Genomic DNA, 13,497 nt, shown 5'->3' on the forward strand with positions numbered 1-13,497 from the left:
CCCGAGGGAAAAAATATCAGCTGAACAAAACAGCAAGCTAAGCTGTAAAAATTGTGAATTATATAAAGGCAAATATGTTAAATCCAGGATTATTCCCTTTACTATATGATAATAAGGAAGCTTATCATAAACAACTATGCACGCTGACAGCGATGTTTATTGAGGGGGAAGTTCTGTGAAGAATGCTTGAGTTATGGAACAAACTCTTAATGTTTTTGCAATTGAGAAATCAGTTTGGTTTTGACTTCTTAAAGATCTTTAACAAGAGGCCAGACTTGTTTCTTTGTCTGATAGCTGAGATATTTTTAATGATGTTTAATTTTTCCATGCAAGTAAGGAATGCAACATGTTTTACAATGGAAGATGAGATCAAAGGGCAAAATGAACATTAGAAGCTTGAAAGAGCAATTTCCTATGAAGTAAGTGATGATCTTGATGCAGCACATCAGCTAAATGAAATTTCTATAGTTTATTTTTGCAAGTGGAAAGTGAGGAATGGGGCACGTTTGCTTTTGGATATGGAAATATATGTATCACATAAGCAATTACTATTGTTCTATTCACCTTGGTTTTTTATTCTATCCTACTTGGCTCCCCTCTGTTTAATTTCCAAAAAGATTAAAGATAGCATAAATAAAAAAATGTCATTTAATACTGATTGCTTTTTTTGCTGAAAGCTTTTCTCCTCTGGCATTCTTCCTTCTTTGGTAAATCCAATTTTCTTCCACTCTGCCATATGTGCCTGGATAATCTTTGATGATGGTGATGATGATGGTGATGTTGACGATGATGGTGATGATGATGATGATGGTGATGGTGATGATACTGCTGTAGATGAGTATAATTTAAAAATCTAAAATATGTGTCCCTTTTGTTCTCTTCCTGGAATAGCAAACTTTATATTCAAGTACATCATTTGACTCTGTCGCTGAAAGTGACACATTTAGTCCTTTGAGACATCTTGGTATAATGCCTCAAAAGCTTTAAAATGGCATTTTAGTGGAGGAATATGTCCTATCAATAACTACAGTTATGTACAAATTATCGCCCCAAATTACCAATTTTTACTTTTCTTGTTCTCTAACCTGAGACCTACAGTAAAAAAAATAGTCTGATTAATTTACTCACTTAACAAACTCTTATAAACCTATGAAGGTTTATACTGCCAACAAATGTAATTCTCTCTGATCCTTACTCTCCTCAAAAGAAGAAGGAAGAGTCACCCTGTCCTGATGATTAGTGCAAGTGTATGATGCCAGATCCTAGCTTAATGATCTGCATTAGAGCAGAAATACTGATATTTAGAGATTTTGAAACAAATCGTAGTTCTAAATTTTTGTTCAGTTCTGTAGATGAGAGAACAACAAGGTCTATCCCCCACACTTCATCTTAGTCAACACCAGGCACATGCACTCTTCTCTCCTGCCTCCTTCTAGTCACCCTAATGCGAAATGCATCTCTCCAGATGTTGCACTTTTGTAGGTTTAAAAGCGTCTGCTATTAAGAGGACATTCCAGTAGGGAATGGCAGTGCCCGGGCTTTACATTTGTGGGGATGAGGAGGATGAAGTTTAGGTCTAGGCCCCTGGTGAAAGTAATCTTGCCTTCCAGGCAGCGTGTGACCAATTTCCTCCTAGGCCTATTGTGAAGTCCACTCTCATCGATGAAAACACACTCTAGGCTCCTGGAGAATATCTATAAATGGGATCACGGTGGATTCACACTGAAAGCTGTGAAGACTGGAGGTGACGTAGCAGGACCATTGGTTTGGTGGTCATAAGACTTGGGATTGAGCCAGCTACAAGACTTACTAGCTAGATGATCTCAAGGAAGTCACTCTAACCTCTCTGAGTCTCAGTTTCTTGAACATATAATGGAAATAACGTTACTTCATGGATAAGTTATGAAGATTACCCAGAATAACATAAGAAGAAATGTTGTGGGGCCGACCTGGTCAAGCAAGCGGTTGAATGTGCGTGCTCCGCTGAGGCGGCCCGGGGTTCGCCGGTTCGGATCCCGGGTGCGCACGGACGCACCGCTTGTCAGGCCATGCTGTGGCGGTGTCCCATATAAAGTGGAGGAAGATGGGCATGGATGTTAGCCCAGGGCCAGTCTTCCTCAGCAAAAAAAGAGGAGGATTGGCAGATGTTAACTCAGGGCCTATCTTCCTCACAAAAAAAAATTAAAAAAAAATAAAAATAGTTGTTTAAAAAAAAAGAAGAAGAAACGTTTTGCACAGTATACACAAATCTATTGCTTCATAGTAATAGGTACTCTAAATTTCATCCATGGGTTTATTTTGCAGTTTACCCCTAAGGCTGCTGCATCAGTCAGTAGCTCTCAATGGAAAATGGCCTTCCCTGAAGTTTGTATAATTTTCTAAACTTTTCTTGACATTTCTAAAGTCTTTTTGAATTTCTTTTTTTGGGCTCCCCAAGGAAACTCATTTCAAATTCAATTCGAATGCTCTCTAGTGCATCTGTCTCCTCTGCTCAGGAATCTGCTCTTGCAGTGAGCTGGTTGCTTATGTGCACAGCTCCAGGCTGCCCCGGCTCAGACTTCACCAGGCCTCTCTTCATGGCTCTGCTCTCTTCTTGACTTCTGGTGCCTCTGGGGAATCTGCTCTCTCCTCCATCTCTCCTACCAGTCTTGGGGTCTAATTTACCTCTTTCTTTCCATTTGGATAGAAAATACTATCCTCTTCACTTCTTTCAGAGATGGTCTCCTAGTGGAGGAGTTTAGGTCTCTACTGAGAGAGTTCTCATAGACTCACCACACAGGCCCACCTCTCCTCTACTCTGCCCACACGTCCGGTCTGCTGCAGTTGTCCCTGGAGTAGACTACATTGCTGAATCTGATCTATCATGCCAGGCTGCTTCCTTATTTACGGGGATTATTCTTTCAGGGCCCCCACTGGGGCTATCTCCAGTCTAGGGTCTTCTGTCCCTCAGTGCAAACTAGATTCAAGTTGTCTTCTATGAGCCTCCTAGGCTGTATGCAAATTAGAGGTTGTGCCTAGATACTGGTGGGTATACCAATAAATCCCTTATGCCAAAGTACCAGAACCTTACCTAAGACCCCCATTCACTATAAATAATTAGAGTGAAAAAAATAAACTTGTTTGGAAAATAAACAGTACATATAACTAGACAGACAGTATCAGAATATGTAACTCTTCAAAAAAACCTTCTCTACTGTTAATACAGGTCCTGACGGATGGACTTTGCTACCATTATAAAACATCATTCTTGGTCTCTAGCAGCAATTTTTGTCTTAAAGTCTATTTTTTCTGATATTAGCATAGTCACTCTGGCTCTCTTTTGGTTACAGCTTACATATTACACCTTTTTCTGTGTTTTTACTTTCCACCTATTTGTGTCTTTGAATCTAAAGTGTGTCTCATATAGACATGTATAGAACGATCCTTTTAAAAAAATTTTCTGCCTTTCAATTGGGTGTTTAATTCATTTACAATTAATGTAATTACTGCTAAGGAAGAATAGTAAGATCTGGCCAATCAACATCAATTGTTCATCCAACTGAAAAAAGACATTTTCATCCCTGACTTTACATTGTAGACTCAGCCAATGACAAAATAAAATATTTAAACCCCCAAATACTATGACTTTGGTAATTTCCTTTTTTATCCTTTAAACACTTATAATTTTTATTTGACCAGCCAGTCCAATTGAGGTCTGACTCTCATGCACCTTTTCCCAAATAAATGCTTTCTCAGTAATTTCATCTGAATCTTTGCTGGACAACTTCTTCTTTATTTAAATAAAAGGAAGCTTTACTTATTTTAAAAGGAAGCTTTATATTTATTTAAATAGAAATTCACCTGCCATATGTATAACATATCTTAAATAGAGTGAAAATAATACATTGCTATTAACTAGTAGCTAAATACTGCTGCCTGCTTGACACTTTAAGCCTGAAATTTATCATCTCTGTCTTAAAATACATAAGCAAGAATTAGCGATGTAATAAAGATATCCCAGCACTAAGCTGAGATTTTTCTTCCTGGATAACCAAGAGAAATAAAACAGAATTAAAAAGGAGAAAGCTTCTACCCATGTGATTCAGTGTTATTTAATGCATCACTTGAAATTCCTTGTACACAGTCCACATTTTGCAAAATGCTTTGCTAGTGAGAGTCGGCCAATTTCTCTACTTTTTTTAGACACATACTTTCAACATAGAAAATACTTGAGGCTTATCTTATTGAACTTAGCTGAGCAACTGAGAGTGTGGAGTTGCATATGGCAGTGCTTCTAGATGGATGTTGGTGCCCATACAATCCAACAGTCTACAACAGGGAAAGACCATCGTATTGAAAGGAGCACTGGGTTCTCCTAGTTGCTATATACTACTTTAAAGCAAAGTGGAAAGCTTATTTGTGTGACTCCACTAACTCTTTTTTTTTGGTACTCTAATCACTCATGGAACAAAGTCACCCTTTTAGTTCTCACAATGATGGCTTTACAGAATATTAGTGTTGGAAAGTTCGTTGAAGACCTTGCAATTCAACTCCACATTCCTCATATGAGCAAACTGAACCCGAGTAGGTGAAGTGCATCTGCCCAGGTCTCAGAGCTAGTTTGTGGCAAAACCCAGTCACTAGAGCCCAGTCCCAAGGCTTTTCATTTACACCAACAGTTCCCACCCCTGGTTTCACTTTGGACTCACCTGAGGAGCTTAGCAAAATAGTGACACCTGAACCTCACCCAGGACGATCAGCATCTCTGGGGGGTGGAACTGGGGCATTGAGAGTTTTGTCATTTTTTTTTTTTTTTGAAAGCTTCTCAGGTGATTCCATCATGAAGCCAGGGCTGAGATCACATTTTATGCCACTCTCTTGCAGAGTGAAAATATTTACAAATACCAGCTGATGAATTTAAAATTTTTTTTTCATGATTCATTTTGTCTTTGCTCTCGAAGCATAGATTGATGAAGCATCCATTGCTTTAGCGTGGGACAGATAAAAATCAAGGACAAAAATGTCTGTTCAGCTTTGATTTTCAGGATAAACTTGAAAAAGTGTATAGCAAAAAAGAATAGTTTTAAAAACTGGACTTTCAATGGCAAGGACTAGGCACTTGAGGGAGAAAAGTAAAAGTCTTTCCTGAATTCCAAAATCTTAAAGTATCGAAAATCAGATGCTGATGGACTCAGGCATGGCTGTAGGAAGTGAACCAGAGGAGAGGAAAGATTAAGGATATGTTGAAAGAGTCATTTCCGACCGCACAGAAATGAGGGTGAAAACAACAATGATGACCACTTTCCTGGGTTGGAGGGTAGAGGGTTCAGAGAGAATTGGAAAGAAACAAGAGACACACATCTTAGGCTGGGTACCTAGTGTATCAGTCAAAGTTCCCCAGAGAAACAGAACCAATAGGATGTGTAAGTGTGTGTGTGTGTGTGTGTGTGTATTTATTTATTTATTATTAAGGAGTTGCCTCATGCAATTATAGAAGCTGGCAAGTCCAAAATCTGCAGAGGGAGCTGGCAGGCTGGAGAGTCAGGGAGGAGATGATGTTGCAGTTCCAGTCTGAAGGCCATCAGCCAGCAGAATTTTGGGACGTAGCTGGGTAGCGGGATGGGGGCGGAGTGAAGGGAGGGAGTGCAAGGGTGGTCTTTTGTTCCATTCAGGCCTTCAACTGATTGAATGAGGCTCAACCACATTATCGATGGCAATCTGCTTTATTCAAAGTCCATTGATTTAAATGTTAATTTAGTCCAAAAAAAAAAAAAAAACCTTCACAGAAAAATCCAGAATAATGTTTTACCAAGTATCTGGGCACCATGACTCGGTCAAGCTGATGCATAATACTAACCATCACACCTGGTATATGCCCAATTGTGCTTCTACCATACCTACCTCCTCCTCTCTCCTTTCTACTTTGCACCAGTCAAAACTCAAGGAAGAAGAATATCTGCTCCCAGATGGATTTGGAGGGCCCACATGCAAAAAGAATCCTAGGAGACAATTTTGTAGACTGGAGGGCCAGTATGAGGATCCTCATATCCCAGAGCCTGATATACTGCTAGAATTACTTTTTTTTTTTTTTTTTTTTGGTGAGGAGGATTAGCCCTGAGATAACATCTGTCACCAATCCTCCTCTTTTTGCTGAGGAAGATTGGCCCTGGGCTAACATCCATGCGCATCTTCCTCTACTCTATATGTGGGACACCTGCCACAGCATGGCTTGATAAGTGGTGCGTAGGTCCGCATCTGGGATCCACACCTGCAAATCCCAGGCCGCCAAGGTGGAGCACATGAAATTAACCACTATGCCACTGGGCCAGCCCCTAGAATTACATTTTAAAAAAAGGATGGGGGAGAAGTTACATAAGTGACGGCACGGGATCTAAAAATGGTAGCACAAGGTCTTGAATGTTGCGGCTGCTAAATAAATGTCAGCTGCCCTAGAAACATTATAAAGTATTGGATTCATATCCAGCAACTCGCCAGCTGTTGTGGCTCTTTAATCAGAGCTAGATTACACGCGCTCCTTTGTGCAGATGAAAGAGCTGTGGAGAGTTATGTATAGGACAAGCAGGGGCAGGGATGTCCGTAAACCTTCCCCCAACGTTTGGAGGATTAGAGCAACAATGCATGATAAAATTCATTTGCTTTTTATAAATTTATTTCCTCTCACCAGTGGGCCATTTTCTATGTTTATCCGTGATAATTTATTGAGGGAAATGGACAGACAGCTTTTTTTAAAATGTGTTTTACACAGATAATGGTTTTAAAAGCAGGGAAAATATATCTAGTCATTGAACAGGTGTGTGCTTGCAAAAGGGAAATAAATGAACCTTTTAAAACACAATTTTTCATCAAAATGAGTTTTACTTCTAAAAAATGATGGCAATATACCCTGTGGATACTTAATATAAATTCATGTGAAAGGCATCCTAGATCTTCTACCCAGTGATCAATTGCTTGGTCTTTATTTTTGTTTTAGAAAGCCAAAGAGAGAGGCCATAAGTCTTCTGGATAATACAGACTCATATTCAGTTATTTGCTAGAATTTCACAACTCTGTGTGAGAAGAAATATATATTCATATCAGTTCCTTATTTTAATTCTTAATTTGCACAACAAAGGTTTGCTACGTTATTAGCTTTCTGTGTTATGCAATATACATAAGAAATATCTTTTCTCTAACTCCGAACATATTGGCAATAGATTGAGAGTCTGTATGATTGGAACCTAAAGAACTTAATCAAGGTATTGTTTTAATTGTTTATAGTAGATTTTGACTTAGATCAATCTAATGTTCAATATGAAATCTAGCAGCATATTTGTATGTATATATGCAAACACATACTCTAATATTGAGAGTAAGATGAAATTAGCATGCTATTAAAATGATATTTTGGCCATAGGACTCAGAAATACCAGAATCCTTCCCCAGAAAAATACCTCCTACAAGTTTCTGGAAGAACATAAATGAAGAAAACAATGACTAGTTAAACAAAATGACATTTTATTACAGAGTAGGTCTCTGCCCTAAAAGCCATTGACAAAGTCTAGTAAATTGTGCTGGGATTTAGTAGAAATCCCACTTACACCTGAGCTAGATATATGAGTCGGTGCCATCGTACTGAGCCCTGATTTGACTTTTTTTTTTCTTGCTTAGGATGATTTGCCCTGAGCTAACATCTGTGCCAATCTTCCTCAATTTTGTATGTGGGTCACCACCACAGCATGGCTGCCTACGAGTGGTGTAGGTCTGCCCCTGGGAATTGGACCCGGCCACTGAGTGGAGTGTGCAGAACTTAACCACTAGGCCGTGGGGCCAGCCCCCAATTTGACATTTAGAAATGACCACTACTATAAAACTAAAAGCTGCACTTGCCAGCTCAGAAAAACATGGAGACAAGCAAGTAGAAGAGAAGGTTTGATCATTTTGCTTAGCATTGAGTGGGCCTAGACCACCTGACACACATACCTCCCAGACCGGCAAAGTCTCCTGCTGAGCGAGAGCATGGGAGAGGCAAAGTGTGTGAACTGTGTGTGTGTGTGTGTGTGTGTGTGTGTGTGAGAGAGAGAGAGAAGAGAGAAGAGAGAAAAAGAGAGGGAGAAAAGAGGACAGAAGAGAGAGAGGGAGGGGAGGAGAGGAGAGAAAGGGAAAGAAGGAGAAAAGAGGAGAGAGGAAGGAGGAGGAGAGAAAGTTGGTGCCCTAACCACTTTCCAAATGTGGAAGGAAGAGAATTAGGAAAAGGAAAACCAAAGCCCCCTTGAAGGCTCCACCCATAGGAAACAGTGGAGTCAGCAATCAAGGTGTAAACAGTTCAGCCCTCTCTCCTTGGGAGGAGGGAGAGGGATAGCAGAACTGCTGGCCCGACTTCTGCTATGGTCGGGGGAAGGAGTGAGGGAACAGGCAGAAAAGAAGCCAGAGTAACCCCAAGGCTAACCCGTGTACCATAGAGAAGTCCGTGGCTCAGTGAGATTTTTGGTATCCACAAAATATTTTTTCAGCGCTATAACATTATTTTCTTAGACTCATGAGACAGTTAAAAAACTTTTTCCAGCACTGGAGACCACTTGTTCACTCATTGAGAAGAGTGTTTAGTTTTTGAGGAGTATAAAGAGGAATTAAGATGAATCCTACTTTTGTGTGTGTGTGTGAGGAAGATTAGCCCTGAGCTAACACCAGTGCCCATCTTCCTCTACTCTATACGTGGGACCCCGCCACAGCACGCCTTGACAAGCGATGCGTCAGTGCGCACCTGGGATCCAAACCTGCGAACCCCAGGCCGCTGAAGCGGAGAGCTCGCACTTAACTGCTGCACCACCGGGCTGCTCCCAAGATGAATCCTGCCTTTGAAGGAACTTGTATTTTAGACATTGTCAAAAATAACACGAATATAAACTATAAAGTGAAAAGTATCTTAAAATATGTACAGCTCAAGAACACTGAGAGTTTGGAGAAAATAATTTTTTTTCTTAGCAACAGTAGATTTCACTATGATTTTTATAAAGTAGCGTAATAAATTTTGGAGTGACTTTAGAAATTTTTAGAAATTCCAAACAGAACTCATGGATTACTTTTCTTCTGAAGAGAAAAAGAAAGCAGACAAGCAAATACACACCTGCATGGTTCAAATATGGATGCATCTGCTCCAAAGCTCTAAAACTAATTAGAAATTTTGTTTCATGACTGCAATTAGCCTTTAAAAAGATGGGCATCCATTAACACAGTTTAGTATAATGACAAGCAATTAGTTATAATTGTTCTGTTCTGGAAAGAAATAATAATGGAAAGTAGATGACTACTAAAGGAATTGAAAAATAAGCTTGCTAAGTTAATTTTAAAATTTCAGTACAGAGAATTCATTTTAGGAATCTTCCTCTTTGGATGTATATAGGACTAGAAGAAAATAAAATTCATTTTGTTGCTTTGGCTTTTTTCTAGTTAGCTTTTCTCTACCCTTCCTCCATCCTCCTCACCCCAAAGAATCCTAGTTTAACCATGTACATTTCCACTGTAATATAAAAGAAAATTTCAGGGTACTTTCCAGATCTTGGAAGCTGAGAAAAGTTCCCTACAAGACGGAATTAATTATACTTATTTGAGAGATGTGAACAATTAGTTGGAAGTTGCAGAAGGCTGATATCAGCTCAATATAAAGAAGTACTTCCTAAAGATTAGGATCAATCAAAAATATTTTGTTTTCTCAAATGTTTCCAATCCCTCAATTTGTTCAAATGTGAACTGGAAAATCCTTCCTCAGATGATGTAGAGTTGATACAAGTGTCCATTGGTTGCTGGCGAGGAGCTGGACTAGTTGATATGTAAGGTTTCTTCATGCACTGAATGAGCTTCTGTCACCAAAATTATTTTCTAACAAAGAAAATGTGCATTGTGCCCTCTCTCAGAAAGTTGTAGTATCTACACAATTTAATTCCTGCCGCTGTTTTGAACTGAACCATCCAGATATTCATGAACCTGCACACACGTGCAATTCAGGGGAAGAATGAAATTGGGACATGAAATTAGATGTGAGATGCTAAGTGGCATTAGGACATTCCTTTTATGCCCATCACCTCCAGTGTATGGGAGAAGAACTGAATATGTCAGAAGGATGGGTGTACCTAAAAGTTTTAGAATGGGAGCTTGGTGTGGTTGTGTTGAGTTAAATAGAATATGGCCAGAAGGTAGCCATCTTTGGCACCTACGCACAGAATTCCCGCACATGTAGCTCTATTGCTGATAAAAAATCCCTGCGTATTTCCCAACACAGTATGTCTGCCAGTATGCTTAGGCCATGGGAGAGAGTGGCTCATATCTCTGGGTATTATAGAAGATGCAAGGAAGTATTACACAGGTCAAATGAGCAGATTTACTTAAAATAATAGCAATATTGTTATTGGACAAGTCACCACTCAAAGCTACTAGGGCTGCTGCCACTACAATGAGTAGACAGACTCAATTTTCCGTTTAATGTCATTCAGTTCATTGGCCTCCCTCCAATCAGTTTCCTTCTGGCATAGCTAGGCATCACCAACTTAAGAAAACCCCCTCTGGCCACACTGCCGGTAAAACCTGTACCTCTTAAGATCAGAACATTAGATTGCAACCCAACACAGGCTGTCTCTCAGGAATAGTGTGATATATATCTTGAGACCCTTACATAGCACTGAATCTAGCCATTCTTGCTCATAGCTACCCAGCACCCAGGACCCCTTACCTTCCATGTGTGAAACCCATGATCTTCCTTACAGTTGGAATGTTTTTGCCTGCAGGTAATAGACAACTCAGTTCAAACTAGCTTAAGCAATAAAACAATTTTTTGGCTGTCGTTAACTCCCCAACTTCTCATGCCCTCATAACTTGTGTCTATTTGTAACACTGTTGCCCTAATTAAAGTTTTTAATACATTTCACTAAGCTATTGTAGTTTGTATGCTACCTGGTAATGCTACCACCCTGTTTGTGGTTTCCTATAATAGGCATTCATCTATCTATTTAACATTTTGCACTCGTACTTGCTATTTTTTGGAGAAAATATATCACTGAATAAGTTAATTTGCAGTCCTTACATTTAAGGAGCTGTATTAGTTGGGAAAGGTGAGGCTGTGGCACAGCATCGAATGGAATCTCAGAGGTTGATGACATAGGTCTACTGTTTATTGTTATACATCCTCTGTAGGAAGACTGTAGCTCTGCCCACATCATATTCTCCACAGGACCTAGATGATGGAGCAGGCTCTATCTCGAAGTTTTCCTGCTGATGTACCACAAGGAACGAAAGTGTGACAAAGCGCAAACTGGTTCTCAAAATTTCTGCCTGCAAGTGACTTGTCTCACGCTGACTTACAGTTCACTGACCAAATCAAGTTGCTTGACACATCTGATTCCCAGGAGTAGGGGAAGTATACACCTCTTCCAGGGAGGGCAACGGATATTGGCAAAGAGTAAAGCAATCAACCACATGGCCTTAAAATTTAGAGCAGGGGTCAGCAAACTACAGCCTGCCACATATTATTGTAAATAAAGTTTTATTGGGACAGTCACACTCATTCATTCACTTATGGTCTATGCTGTTTTTGCACTAAATAGCAGAGCTGAGTGGTTACGACAGAGACCATACGGTCAACAAAGCCTAAAATATTTACTCTCTGGTCTTTTACAAAAAATCTTTTCCTACCCTGATTTAGAGAGGCAGAAGGATACATGCATAAGCATCAAAACGAAATGTGCCCTACTTTCTCGCTTATTTCATGATTAAAGCCCCTTTTTTTTGAAGCAGGCAAAGTATAAAGTGTTTTTTAAAAATTATTATTTTAAAAATTATTAAGAAAACATGTCATAAGGCCGATATTAAGAAAAAATTACTATAGAACTGCAGAGGAAACAGATCTGATGGAAGAGAAGAGGGAAGATTTTTGGAGGAAATGGTATTTCAAGTGAGCCTTGAAAGGAGGAAAGATTTTCTCAAGCGTGCCTTCAAGGGAAAAGTCTTGCAGAAAGAAGGAAAAACTTGAACAAAGAACATTTAGAGTATGTTCAAGGAATGGTGAATACTTGATTATGATTAAATGCTAGGATATGTCATGAATTTTGGGAGATGAAGCTGTGCCTGGAAACAAAAAAATACTATCATCTTGAATTTTTAAATTAGAGCTATGTTACTAGAAGATGCAGCAAGGGCATTGAAAAGTGTTCAGGCTTTGAATCTTGGCTTTGCCACGTACCTACCTTGTGTGACCTACCTTGTGTGACCTTAAGCAAATTACTCAACCTCTCTGAGCCTCAGATATCCCTGCCTATGAAACGAGAATAATTGGAACTTCATAGTTTTTTGAGGATTTAAATAATGGATGTATAGTGTCTGTCCTGTGCCTGATACATCATAGATACTCAAAAATGGTAGCTATTATTATTAATAATTCTCTTTTTAAGCCATTGTCAATCCATGTCCTTGACTTTTGCAGCCAGGCCCCTTCCTAACTGACATACGCTATCTGCTCCTTGCGCCTCTTTTCATGCTGTGGCCCTGACTTGGAGCAGCTGCTACTACCTGCTGCCCGTGGAGTCTACTGTCCTTTACAATCCGTCCCAAATGAGGTTCTCGCTATAAAGGTCTCAAAGTGGCTTCCTGTAATTTCAAATTAAATCTCTTCCTCCCACTTACCCTGATAGATATTCAGAACATATTTCATTGTATGCTAGATCTTATGTGTGTGTTGTCCACTTCACTCATTCGTAAGATTCTTGAGGGAAAGGACTGTGTCTTTGTTATTTAATTTTACAAGCAGCATTCACTCATGGCAGAATGATCTACAAAACATTTTATTTATTTCATGCTAGGATCCCTAGTTAATCGATGAAAGATCTTGGGAAAACCATAGTTCTGCAACTAAGATGATCTTTATAAAGAAGAAAAAATGTAAAGTCGTAAGTTGATATACTTGTTGACCTTTCTCAAATTTTGAAAGCAATTAAACTGAATTCTGTTCTTTCTCATTAACCTTTAGGGAAGGTAGTTTTAAGATCACATTTATGATCTCAACAAAAAGAAGCTTTATCATTATTGTCTATTTTCTAAGTATTTAATGAATAGCACATGGCCCAGGACCTGCCTAAATTTCTATTGTGTGCAAGTCACCAATAAGTGACAGAACGTTTAAAATGAAGAATCCAATGCATGTGGTTTAAAATAACACAAGGCACTTCTGACCCTTTTCCTTCTGATGGGTTCAGACATTTAAAGCAGTACTCTCAAAGTAGGGAGCTTACAGCCCTAAGGATGGACCAGATGAGTCCTTGGAGTGTGGAGGGGAACCTTAGAGCCCTTACTCATGTTAAATTTTTATGCCATCATTTAAAGATCTCTACTTTTTAATGTTTTGAAATATACATTATATATTTATCCTGTATTTTATGTACACAATTTCTAAATAAAAATTAATAATTATATGCATGTGCTCAAAGATTATTTACTGATAGGAGTATAAAATTTTAAAAAACTGGAGATCACTGG

This window comes from Ceratotherium simum, chromosome 15 (genome assembly GCF_057802395.1).
Source record: "Ceratotherium simum simum isolate JZ-2026a chromosome 15, ASM5780239v1, whole genome shotgun sequence".
Lineage (NCBI taxonomy): Eukaryota > Metazoa > Chordata > Mammalia > Perissodactyla > Rhinocerotidae > Ceratotherium > Ceratotherium simum.